General features: G+C 42.5%; 1 long non-coding RNA gene across 2 annotated transcripts; it reads right to left on the bottom strand.

Annotated features, from left to right (window-relative positions):
• Positions 1–2477: 2477 nt before the first annotated feature.
• Positions 2478–12853, bottom strand: LOC125430508. Of its 2 annotated transcripts, XR_007244179.1 has the most exons (4): positions 12791–12853; positions 7530–7732; positions 4707–4897; positions 2478–2843 (listed from the first exon to the last, which is right to left on the bottom strand). It is a non-coding gene; the product is annotated as an uncharacterized LOC125430508 (long non-coding RNA). The 2 variants fall into 2 exon arrangements; XR_007244178.1 differs by lacking the exon at positions 2478–2843 and having other exon boundaries at positions 3152–4897.
• Between the last annotated feature and the right edge of the window lie 25 nt (positions 12854–12878).

Raw genomic sequence — 12878 nt, 5'->3', positions numbered from 1 at the left:
AGAGCCCCCCAAACAATCCCTGAAAGTTTGGTGCTGCAAAACCATGCGCCCCCTGCAGGCCAAAAACCGAAAAAAGTGCTGAAATGTTTTAAAAACCCACAAACGGGTGGGCGGAGCTTTGGACATGAATGGGGGGGGTTCAAACCCGAGAACCCCCCCCTTACCTACGTGCATGCCTGTGACAATGTCAAAACTATTGTACACCTTGGCCAGAGGCTCCACAGATTTTGAAGCCCTGCCAAGCCTTTTGGTAAATCCAGCACTGCCCTGGGGAAAGTACAGGGTATAGTTAGGTATTTTTTAAGAGCTTTCTTAAATCCAAACTAGATAATTGATCTGGAAAGCTGAACTTCTTCCATATATCTATAAGATAGTGGGGGTAGAATTTGATTTTTGAGGAAGACTCAGTGGGTTGGGGTCGGTGATTAACCCTTCTTCTGCTGATTGTCTCTGGCTCATTCTGCAAAAGCCCCTGAAAACGTTTTAGAAACCTCTCATTTGTTCACATTCACTCCCTCAAAAATGCTTCCTGGATGCATTTTTGTGGTCCTTCCATTTTTTTAAAAAAACCTTATTCTTAGATTCACACCTATGAAGCTTCAAATCCTTGCACAGTAATTCTCTAAGGGTCATGTTTGTGAAGCTACCTAGACACAACCCCCCCACTAAAAAAAACTGACAGAAATACAGCACAAGACGGCCAGCGTGAACTCAGAGAATGGTGTCAAGGAGACAGTCAGGGAACTGTGAAGAGGTGTGGGAAACGTTTTAAAGAGATCACACAGCAAGTGAAAACGTTTTCAAAAAAATAATCACCAGGGAACAGCATGCATATAAAACATTTTTCATGTAGGAAATGACATGTTTTGGGCTAAAAACCACGTGGAACTCCATGGAGGATACATTTTATTTGCCATCATTATGAGCCAACCCACCACTGAGAATAATTAATGCATTACATTTATAGCAGGTATGTAATTTAGAACATCATCTTGTAAGCTAAAGTGGTATTTATATCTTTAAATTGTGCATTTCTAACCTATGTCATGTATTACATTGCAATGTACTGTTGTTGGAAGCTGCCCTGAGTCCAACTTGATTGGGAAAGGGCGGGGTATAAATTAAATAAATGAGAAGTTCTAGTTATTTGCTTAATTGACATCTTGTCTTTCTCCATTTTATCTCTGTGATGTATATTATACTGAGACTGTGTGACGGGCTCAAAGTCGCTCGGCAGGTTTCCATGGCAGAGTTGGGATTCGAACTCAGGACTCCCAACACCTAGTCGGTCACCCTAAGTACTACACCACACTTGCTGCAGCTTGGGCTTGAGTATTATCTAAGTATTATCTGGGTATCAAGAGAAATGCTTAAGGCCTAGTCTATCTGCATTTATTCACCAGCTTTTAATAAGCCCGGGGAACAGTACTTACCTTTCTTAAACTCTCTCTTCTTAATTATTTCTTTTTTCACTACTTTAAAAAAATTATTTCCAAGCTATTCAGAATTTGCATGTGGTTCCACCCCTCAATTGTGCTGCCAATATATATTTCCACAATAACTCAGACTCAGTCAATTTTAAAGAACAAACCACAGATCCATGATATACACGGTAACAGGGCAGTTCACGATTTCTACATCTTTAAGCAACAATAGGAATAACCAAGCTTGCGCTGGGAAAGGTAGGGGTAGAAGTCTAATAAAAAATTTTAAAAATGCAAAAATGTCATTAAATGGGGAAAATTAAGTAGGAAGCTACACCTGACCCAAAGGTTGCACATCTTAGAACATGAAGAGCTGTTGGCTTCTCATTAAAACATGCATTTCTAAATGCTAAAGAGAGACCTAGGTGGAAAGGTGATGATCAACAAGGAGAATCTGTGACAGACGCAGCATAGTTCTACTTGGGTTGCCACAGGTTAAAAGAACCTGGATGGTGCCTGCCATCTGATTTTCCAGAGTTAAAATACAGTCTTTTCCATGTCAGCAGTTACCTACAAATAGGTCACACAGGTAGGCAGATTCCAGTTATGTCAAAAAAGCTGAAAATTCCCACTGCCAAGCGGTTTTTAACCCCGCACACACTGTCCTTCTCTATTTGGAATAAATACAGTGGACCTCGGTTTTCATTGCCTTTGGTTTTCATCAGTTTCGGTTTTCATTGATTTTTTTCAGTGAAAAAATTGTCTCGTTTTCATCGATTTGCAGTAAGGTGCAGGGGTTTGTGGAGAAAAATCACCCGGACAAAGCTGTTGCAGGCCATGTCTGCAACTTGTTTAATGACAATGTCTTGCCCCATTTCAAACAAATCTTAAAGAGGCGTCAGAAACAGACCTCTTCAGACAGTTTTCTGGTGTGACATTGGTCCACTGGCTCTGAAGCTGGTCCTAGTGTTATTGTTTGTTACTGTTTTCAGCATTAAACACTATGTTTATTCACCAAAAAAATGTGTTTTTGGTATGTTTTTTGGAGTGCCAAGAACGGATTAATTGAATTTACATTGATTCCTATGAAAAAGTTTGCCTCGGTTTTCATCGGTTTCGGTTTTCATTGGTTCTTTTCGGATGGATTACCAACGAAAACCGAGGTTCCACTGTAATAGTAAATAGTAATAGCAATGACATATTTGTGACAAAAGCCCTCAAATGCAAGTAGAAATTATACTGCATTCCACACGGTGGCAGCAAAGTCTATAGTAAGAGACCATCTCAAATGTAAATACAATAGGAAATACATAAAAAAGTGAACACTTTTCTATAGCTGCAGGCCATTTTGCTGTGCCAGGCATTCCTTTTGGATATTCTGGAGTATTGAACTGACACTTCTTCTTCTTCTTCTTTAGCCTTTATTTGGTATAAAACAAATAGAATAAAATACTATCAAAAATACAGAATTTATAATAAAAGCAGTATTCAAATGCAAAATATATAGCATAAGTGAAGGCTACTGGTTATACATCACTTCCAATAAAAAAAATTTGCTACCATTTCAAGAGTTGTGAGATCAGAATTATCCATTAAAAAAAAGGAGTCTGCATGGAGCATCCATTTCATCAGGAATCAGAGAAAACTTTTATTATTATTATTATTATTATTATTATTATTATTATTATTATTATTATTATTATTATTATTATTGTTGTTGTTGTTGTTGTTGTTGTTGTTGTTGTTGTTGTTCGTTTGTTTGTTTGACTTTTTATACCGCCCACCCCCGGAGGGCTCTGGGCAATGCACAACATTTCAACATTTTAATCTAATATTTGCGGACTTAGGGCAGCAGAACAATTGATGTATCGATGTTTCAATTTGTTATTCATTACAAGAGCACACCCTTTTACTCATTCGAAGTTGTTGAATCTACCACGCAATAAAGCAATGGGGAAGACGTTAAAACGAGCAAGTGTAAAGGTTCTTCTCTGATTAGGATTAGTTAAAAGATATAGGTAGGGAACCATCCTATTATTATTGAGCTACATTCCCCATACAAATCTAGCAATGTCTTTTCTCGTAGGTATCATCTTGCGAGTACATTTACTCAGATGTAAGTCGCATTCAGCACAGGTTCTGCTTCTGCCTGCAATTTCCTTCACATTGATCACATGAACAAATGTTATTTCAGAGACAGTGAGATACGGTTTCTTAACAGGGAGAAACAAAACCCCTTAAATAGGAATACAAAATTGAATTTCAAAAAGGTACACTTGGTTCCACGGAATCTGAAAAGCAGGGACTAAAAACAGTGAAGACCAAAAAAAAAATCATGAAACTCCGTGACACAGAAGAACAAATTCCCATTTCAAATTCCCAGCCACTAATTGCTAACATTGACTCCAGCCAATTATTTAGAAAAGACACCCCCTCCCCCATCTTTGCCACAGATTCTTATAGAATTTAAAGGGAACTCTGGCCCTTTGTGCGCTCACAGTTTTTGATGTGGCTGTGTGCATTGCAGTGGGATCTCCCCGTGTTTCCTCGTTTACACATGAGGAGGCGCCCTGATGCTTCCCCTGAGCCCAGCTGCTATTTTGGCTGCCCCCCCTGAGGAGAATATTTCTGGGTTTGAGTGGTTGTGTGTTGCCTGTTCATGATGGCCATATCTTTGATTTATAACTTTTGGGATAGAGCTAAAGTGTTTAAATTAAAACACACACACACACGCACGCGTTCCCTCTTGATCCCCTGAAAATGCCAGTGGAATTCCTCCTGGATGGACAGAGAGGAGCAGAAAAGCCGAGGAGGCAAAATGCATACTGCTCTGCTTCACTTTTCCTGCCCAAGCAGGGAAAAAATCGTCCAGTGGCCACTTTTGGAAACTGTGGGACTTCTCTGGTCAGCGGCAAAGTGACTTCTGAAGAGGGTGAAACGTGTCCAGTTCAGAATCTGACCCGAAAGTAACGTACGCTCGACCTGAAGAGACCAAACATGTGCTAAAGGCCTCTGACTCACAATAGCCCATGCTGAAATAAATGTTACCCTTTCAAGTACCACTGGACTTCTGCTTCATTTTGCTATGACGGATGAACACAGCTACTCCTCGGAAGTAAAAAGCACATACTAATTTCTAGTAATAATGATGACCTAGTGACCATGACATGATGTGGTAAAATGAATCAACTATATTAAAGTTAACCTTGCTTAGCAGTGAATAGCAAATGTGGAGATAAAAAGCACTGGCATTGCACAAGCGGCCAAGATGGAGGCACCCACCCAGATCCACAGTTTGGCGGAGGACTGATGGCTGATCAGAGATGCTTGGCCCAATCGTTCATCCTAGGAAATGGGGAGGTCGATGCAAAGATCCTGGTGATGTCACAAGCCTGCCATTTTGTGTTGGATAAGAATACTGGGAGAACTGGTAGAGGTCAGTTGTCTTACGTAAGTCCCTGTAAGCGAATCTCCTGCCAAGAAAAAGAAAGATTGTGATGTCATAGGCAGTCCTGCGATGTCACAGGGGCCGCTGGGGCTGTGTCTTATTTTCTAGTTGGACAGATGCTGGAGGGAGTCGAATTGTGATTCTCCAGCTTCTTTTACACCGGTAAAAGAGAAGTAGGCAAGTATAATGTATTTGTGAACATGTATGTGTGTGAGGAAATGTAGATAAAGTATAGCAATATGAAGCATTAGAGTGCATTTAGCGTTAGGGTTGCCAAGTCTGAGTTGGGAAATTTCAGGAGATTTGTGGGGTGGGACTTAGAGTTTCGGGATGGGAGCCCGCCCACACTACTATCTGCTGTTTTCTTCAAGGGAACTGATTTCTGTAGACTGGACATCAATTGTAATTCTGGACAGCCCCCTCCCCCTTCTAAGCAAGTTCAATAGAATTTAATAGTAGCTGCTTCTGAGTTCATGCAGGATTAGGTAATTTTTAAGCCATTCACTATTTTCCTTACAGAGAATGTTACAGAGACTGGCAAAAGGGAAACAGCTATTGATCCATGGCTTCTCCTTATAGTACCGCTGAACCTGAACTTGATAATTGTTACTAATTAGATTGGTTAATTGGTTAACTTCAGATTCAAGCTGAAATAGAGCCAGTTGCTTCTGACTCAGAACACCCTCCGAAGGTTTAAAATGCTTGCTCTCTAACTCGACTCCAACTCTGAGTAAAAAGTATTCCTTGCATTTTGCAAAGAAATCCATTAAAGACAGCTTCATACCATACGTGCACCCACAAAACACTGTGGTCACATTTTCCATCTGAATGTCATTATATTTGTGCAAGAATCGATCTAAAGGTCAACTAGAAAGGGGAAAAAAAAGAAATATATTCTTTATACTTTATGTCACTTGGATGAGTTTTGATTGTAACTATTGCCTTTTTTCTCTCATCCCCTCCTGCAGTCAGTCATGCAGGCCAGCATTATACAGTCACACCCTTCCGCATTTTACCCTTACAACAACCCTCTAAGGCTGGGCTGAGAGAAAACAGCTGATACAAAGTTCATGGCAGGCAGTTTTAAGGCATTTGAGGAGAACTTTGAGAAAGGAAGGAATTGAAACCTAGTCTGCTACTCCGTCCATATCTAGCGGCCCCTTCCGCACATGCAGAATAATGCACTTTCAATCCACTTCCACAACGGTTTGAAAGGGGATTTTGCTATTTCGCACAGCTGCAAAGTGCATTGAAAGTTGTTTGAAAGTGCATTATTCTGCATGTGCAGAAGGGGCCTAACTATGGTATCACACTGGCTATCTTAAGTAACAAACTGATATGGCAAAACTCACCAATCTCCATCAGTCCATAAAAGGTTAATTGCATATGTGCACCCACGAGTCATATTAGGATCATATAAGAAGATTATAGCCCTTTCTGGCAAGTTTTTTTATTATTATTTATTTCCAGAATTTATATCCCACCATTCTATTCTTACCCTTACATCCAAGATCAAATTACATTATAAAACCATTAAACCGTTAAAATCAAACTTGCCCACAAATATACACCATCAAAACAATTTCAAAAGAGCTGCTTTTTTAATTGAAATGCACGCAAAAACAGTTAAAACATACACAAAACGTAAGAACATTGGTTAGGAAGGGGGGAAATGCCAAAAGAAACAAACAAAAAGTCTTCAATGTATTGTCAAGGGCTTCTCTTGCCAACAAAGTCTTCACTCGCCAACAAAGGTGGAAATCAGGGCGTAACAAGGCAAACTGTAGCCCTGGGCAAAACCTGAGTTGGATGCCCCCCCCCCCCCATGGGCGGCCACTCCACCATGACCAATTTTTGTTTGCACCATTTTTTTGATACGCTGAAATTTTGGTGCCGCTAGCCTAAAAACTGCGCCCCCTGCAGGCCAAAAATGGAAAACCACTAAAAATACCCAAAAACGAACCCTACCTTTTGATGCTCCCCACAAGGTGGTGCCCTGGGCAGCTGCCCACCTTGCCCAATGGGCATTACGCCCCTGGCGGCAATAGATGTTGGCAGCAAAGTTAAAATATTACAGGCAAGACGGTAGATCAGGAATAAGCAGAAGCTAAAAAGTAGAGATTCTCATAAGATGCAAGCAGGCCCTAAAAAACTGGAGCTTAGCCATCTCCTACTGTCTACCTGGGGTCTGCAACCTGTGGCTCTCCAGATGTTCATGGACTACAATTGGCCACGCTGGCAGGGGCTGATGGGAATTATAGTCCATGAACATCTGGAAAGCCACAGGTTGCAGACTCCTCTAGGGTAAAGGACAAGCTAGTTAAATAAGAGACACTTAACCAGCAAAGGTAGAAATTCAGGTGCAGGATTATATAAGGAACTGAGAGTCCCACCCTTCTCTATATTCTGGGCCAGCTCCTGATCATACAAAGATCTCCCAAATTGCATCTTCCTCTTGAGAGAGGCCTAAACTATGAGAACTTCTGCCTTCAACCTGTTGGGGAATGTATGTGACACTCATAAGCTGAGCATTTTCAGTCAAATGGAGCTGGGAAATGTAAAAACTGCTGCGAGGGTGGTAAAAATGGTTTCCATTTCCATACCAAAGAGATTATATAATTGACATTTAAAAGCTATACGTAAGCAAGCTGGCTAACCTGATTGCTGACATTCTTGTACAGTGTAGGAGGCTATGCAGTTCAAAGAACGGGGCACCAAAGAATGAACTTCTTGAGAGAAAAATGGGGGGGGGGGGGTTCTGCCGTTGGCACTCCAGCCAGCTAAGAAGCTGCTCTTCATTCCCTTCGAGGTTTCACCAGGTTCATCACCACCGGACACCTCGACCTGGAGTAGCAACCGCCTGTTTAAGATAAAATTCTGTGAATTACTTGGGGCTACTTGAATAAAAGCAGCAGTGGTGTAGGAGGTTAAGAGCTCGTGTATCTAATCTGGAGGGACTGGGTTTGATTCCCAGCTCTGCTGCCTGAGCTGTGGAGGCTTATCTGGGGAATTCAGATTAGCCTGTACGCTCCCACACACGCTAGCTGGGTGACCTTGGGCTAGTCACAGCTTCTCGGAGCTCTCTCAGCCCCACCTACCTCACAGGGTGTTTGTTGTAAGGGGGGAAGGGCAAGGAGATTGTAAGCCCCTTTGAGTCTCCTGCAGGAGAGAAAGGAGGGATATAAATCCAAACTCCTCCTCCTCCACCTCCACCTCCACCACCTCCTCCTCCTCCTGGGGTATCATGTTATAAAGTCTACCTTCTAAAGTGGCCATTTTCTTCAGGTGAACTGATCTCTGTCACTTGGAGAACATTTGTAATCCCTAGAGAGCTCCAGTCGTTGCCTGGAGTTTGGCAACCTGAGACAGAATCCACGGCATTATACTCTGATGAGGTTGCTCCTCTATCCAATGCCCCCTCCGCAGGCTCTCCCCTCCCCTCCCCCCTCCCCCCCCAAAAAAAACCTCCCGGAATTTCCTAACCCAGAGTTGGGAATTCTAGTGGGAAATAGGATATTAGTCAAGATAGCCCTTTGATCTGATTCAGAAATACTCGTCTTCAAGTCCACCCTGATTTGTGAAGTTACACTGGCGGATCCACATATTTATTGCATCGTGCAGGTTACACTGAATGGCCCAAAATGACTCAGACTTGTCATTGCATGTGCATTTGCTAGAAACACAAACAGTGTGGAGTCCCTGGCAAACACGCAAATACTGGTAGGGGCTACAAGTAAACCAGCTAGGCTGAAGGGGACATCGCCGCCGCTTTAGAAAGAAGATTCCCACCTCCTCTCGCTTTCTCTTACACATCATTACTCCACAATCATTCGTACTTACTTTGTAATTGGGAGAAAATTGGAACAGATATTTATCTGCTTTAAAAGCTCGGTTAATTTGAGAAGATTGGCTGAACTATTATCTTCAGTGATTTTAATCCCAAGGGTTGACATTTGGATTCAAGAAGCAGGCCTAAATATTTTCCCTGGAAGATCCTGTTTCAGAGTAGGTTGGAATGAAATAAATGTTGGTTCAAATGGCCCCAGGATTCCTTGGTTCTCCCCCATTATGGCAACTCCTTCAGACTTGGATTCAGTGTATGGATTTTAAAGACTGCTGGGGAAAAAAAAACATCATTCCTACAAAGCAATCTTATGAAGAGTTGCACCTTGCTTAACTAGTGAATTTAGAACAGTGGAATCCTATCTAGGATTACATTGTAAAGCGCCTGAACAGGTTTGGGCACAGCAGCGCCCAATACCATTCTGAAACTAGAGGCAAAGGTGGGATCCAGCAGGTTTTCACCAGTTCCCGAGAGTGGGTTACTAATTATTTGTGTGTGCCGAGAGGGGGTTACTAATTGGGTCCGTTTTTCCACCTCCACGCCCTCGCCTCCCCGAGAGGCATACTGCCTTTGAACGAGAAGGTTCCATATAGCAATTGTGACTAATAATGTAACTCCCTGAACTGAAGGTTAATCCCTTTCAGGTACTGCAATTCATTGATTCTCAGCCTTTCGTACCTTTTATCTCACCAGTCTCTATCAAAGAACCTGTGTGTTTCACCATTGCTGTGTTCAGATTTGTGAGTTGGGGCATTTTCATGTTGATGTGTTTGGGGCTGTGTAGGGATGGGTGGAGGAAGGGGGAAGTGAGGATGATGTATGAGTCTGAAAGTGTATGAGTATGATGCATTGTATGAAATTGTATGAGTATGATGTATGAGTCTGAAATTGTGTGCATCGAGGAATGCTGCTGTAAATTTCGTTGTGCGTGCACAATGACAATAAATGCTTATGCTTATGCTTCTATAATGTGAGGATGATTTAGAAATGACCTGGTGCAAAAAATTTTTGGGGGGTCGTGGTGGGGTGGCTGCCCATGGGGGGCATCCAACTCAGGTTTTGCCCAGGGCTCAGGTTTGCCTAAGTACGCCTCTGCCCCCTTTGATGAGGGGGGGGGGGCTGGCGAGGGAACCTGTTACTAAAATTTTTGGATCCCACCACTGACTACAGGCCAATTTTAAGGCGCCTTACTTTATCTTCTGAGGAGTTATGCTTGCCATAGGCAACTATAACTTCCAACGCAAAAATGAAGAGTTTTTTGGGGAAGGGCGGGCTGTCAGGATTGCGTAGGCCAGAATGTTTTGATTCCTTTCATATTTGCCACTGCACCACCCACAATCATCCTGAACCCAACTTTGAAGTTCTTATCATTAATTTTGGATTAGTTCTTGCAGCAATCAACCATTGCAGCAGTGGCATAGTGGTTAAGAGCAGGTGCACTCTGATCTGGAGAACTGGGTTTGATTCCCCGCTCTGTTACTTGAGCTGTGGAGGCTTATCTGGGGAACTAGATTAGCCTGTGCACTCCAACACATGCCAGCTGGGTGACCTTAAGCGAGTCACAGCTCTTTGGAGCTCTCTCAGCTCCACCCACCTCACAGGGTGTTTGTGGGGGGGGGGGAGGGAAGGGAAAGGAGATTGTAAGCCCCTTCGAGTCTCCTTATAAGAGAGAAAGGAGGGGGGGGGGTTATAAATCCAAACTCCTCCTCCTCCTTCTAAATCCAATGCAAATAGGGGAGTGTCTGGGAATAACCTGGCCCAAGATATTCCAAATTCTCCAGTTTTGGGTACAGCAACTCCTGTCATCATCCCAAAGCTAGAGACCATGCTGAGGCTCTTAGTGTTTGTTACAGACGAGTTATGCCTACCACAGACAGCCATTGCTTTCATGCAAAAAGCAGGTGGAAGTGGGTGAGCATGCTCCAATTCCGTTCATATTTGCAACTGCATATCCCACCATGATCATCCTCAAGCCAGGGGCCAGTTTTGAGAATCATGGCTTCATTTGTGGATGAGTTATGCCTGCCACAGATGGATGGATGGTCTTGTATAATTATAGATTTACTAGCAGTAAAGCCCATTATATGAACAAATACAAGAGGCTCTAGAAAACTGTGTGTGGGTTAATGGCACCCACTGAGGAGGCCAACCCCTTCTGCCTTTCCTCTCTGCTTGGTCCCACAATTTGCCATGGATAACAAAACCCGCTAATCATTCAATGAAAAAAAAAAAGCTCACCTACAGATCCCCCCCCACAACAGGCTTTCCAAACTTAGGAAATGGCTCCTCTGTCTCATCTGTGACTTGACAGAGTTTGTCCCATGTTCCCAAGCAGGAAGTTCTTTAAAGATCCCCACAGGGACCTAGTCCGGTAGGAAGAAGCACACCATGGAGAAGGAGAGGAGTATGGCTTCCTCTCGCACTTTCTCCCCTTTTCAAGACTTGCTGCTGCTAGAGAAAAGCACACTGTGGGGTGAAGGAGGTGAGTATAGCTTCCTACAGCAAGGGCTGCTGGGAAGTGTAGTTCTTGCCCCTCCAGAAGGAGCAGGTATCTGGACCCTCTTGGATGGCCAAAGACTACAATTCCCAGCAGCCCTCCCTTTTTCTAGTTTGTTGTCGGGAACACGCTGCTCAATTATATAGTAAGATACCCTATTTTAATCCCCAGTGGGGATGCAAACCATCTTACAACATTGTTCTCTGTTGCTCCCTTTTATCCTAATCCCTGTGAATTAAGTTAAGCAAAGAGAGTGACTGATCCAAGGTTACCCAGTGACTTTCCAGGGAAAATTGGAAATTCAAACCCAGGTATCCCAGATCCAGGACTGACGCCTTAACTACTGCAGAGGTAATTAAGAAATAAATAAATTACAAAGTGAAGACTTTGACAACATATTTCAAAAACCACACATAAATATAATAAATATGTATATTACTGTGGCAAACACAAAAATCCAAAAGCATGTCCCATGAAATAGGTACCTAAACTTTGGTACTTTCTTCTTCCTTCTTGTATTGTTTTTTTGATGTGTTTAAATTGAATTATATATATTAAATTGCATTTTAATTGTTTTAATGTTAGCCACTTTGTGGCTAACCTGATTGGGTTGGAAAGGTGGCATAAGTTTTAAACAAATACAGTTTTAAACCTGTGAAGTGTAGTATTTTGTGGCTGAAACTCCTGAACTGATGATAAATGTTTGGTCAGTATTGCCAAGGGGAGTTTGACTGCTTTGCCTCCAGGACTGTCTAAACCTGGGTTTTCGTCTCCTTAACTAGATAAGGTGATGAATGACACTATGGGAAGACTGTTTTCTGTATAGGTTTTTCTAGTTGGGGGCATTTGATAGTAAAAACCCAGTATCATAGCAGGAAAAAATTATTTTTAACAAACATTTGGATAAGATAATAGGAATATTCTCTTTCCCGCCCCCACCCCTGCCCTGTTACTGTTAAGGCTTTTTGGATAGGCATTGTATAACTTTGTTTTGTGCCTTTCTTATGGTGTACATTTTCTCAAGGCACTTAGGGTAGAATGGGACATGCTTTAAATACCAAACAAGAGAGAGAAAAGAAATGCTGAGAGTTCTTGATTTGAAGAGCCTAAATGAGAGGGGAAAGTTCTCTTGTTGGGTCATTACATCCATCAAGGGTGCTCTTCAAAATATGGTTGCCAACCTCCAGGTGGTGCCTGGACATTACTATTACAACTGATTTTCTAGTGACAGATATAAGTTCTCCTGAAGAAAATGGCAATGTTGGCAGGTGCATTCTGTAGCCCCTTCTGCACATGCAGAATAATGCACTTTCAATCCACTTTCACAATTGTTTGCAAGTGGATTTTGCTATTCCACAAGGCAAAATCCAGCTGCAATGTGCATTGAAAGTGCATTATTCTGCATGTGCAGAAGGGACCTATGACATTATGCCCCATTGAAATCCCTCCCCAAACCCCATTCTCCTCAGGCTTCACCCCCCAAATCTCCAGGTATTACCCAATTTGCAGTTGGCAACCCTACTTCGAAAGCTTGTTTGCTAGGGAAATATCTCCTTCAAAGCAACGGACATTCTCACCGATTCCCACAAAGCTGTGAGTTCCCCGTCCCTTCTAGCACTCCGCCTGGTCGTCTATGATACTCTGCAACGAAGCCACCTGGCTGCG

This window comes from Sphaerodactylus townsendi, linkage group LG04, assembly GCF_021028975.2.
Source record: "Sphaerodactylus townsendi isolate TG3544 linkage group LG04, MPM_Stown_v2.3, whole genome shotgun sequence".
Classification (NCBI taxonomy): Eukaryota; Metazoa; Chordata; class Lepidosauria; order Squamata; family Sphaerodactylidae; genus Sphaerodactylus; species Sphaerodactylus townsendi.
The sequence above is the reverse complement of the archived record's forward strand: the minus strand, read 5'-3'. Positions and strand labels throughout refer to the sequence as shown.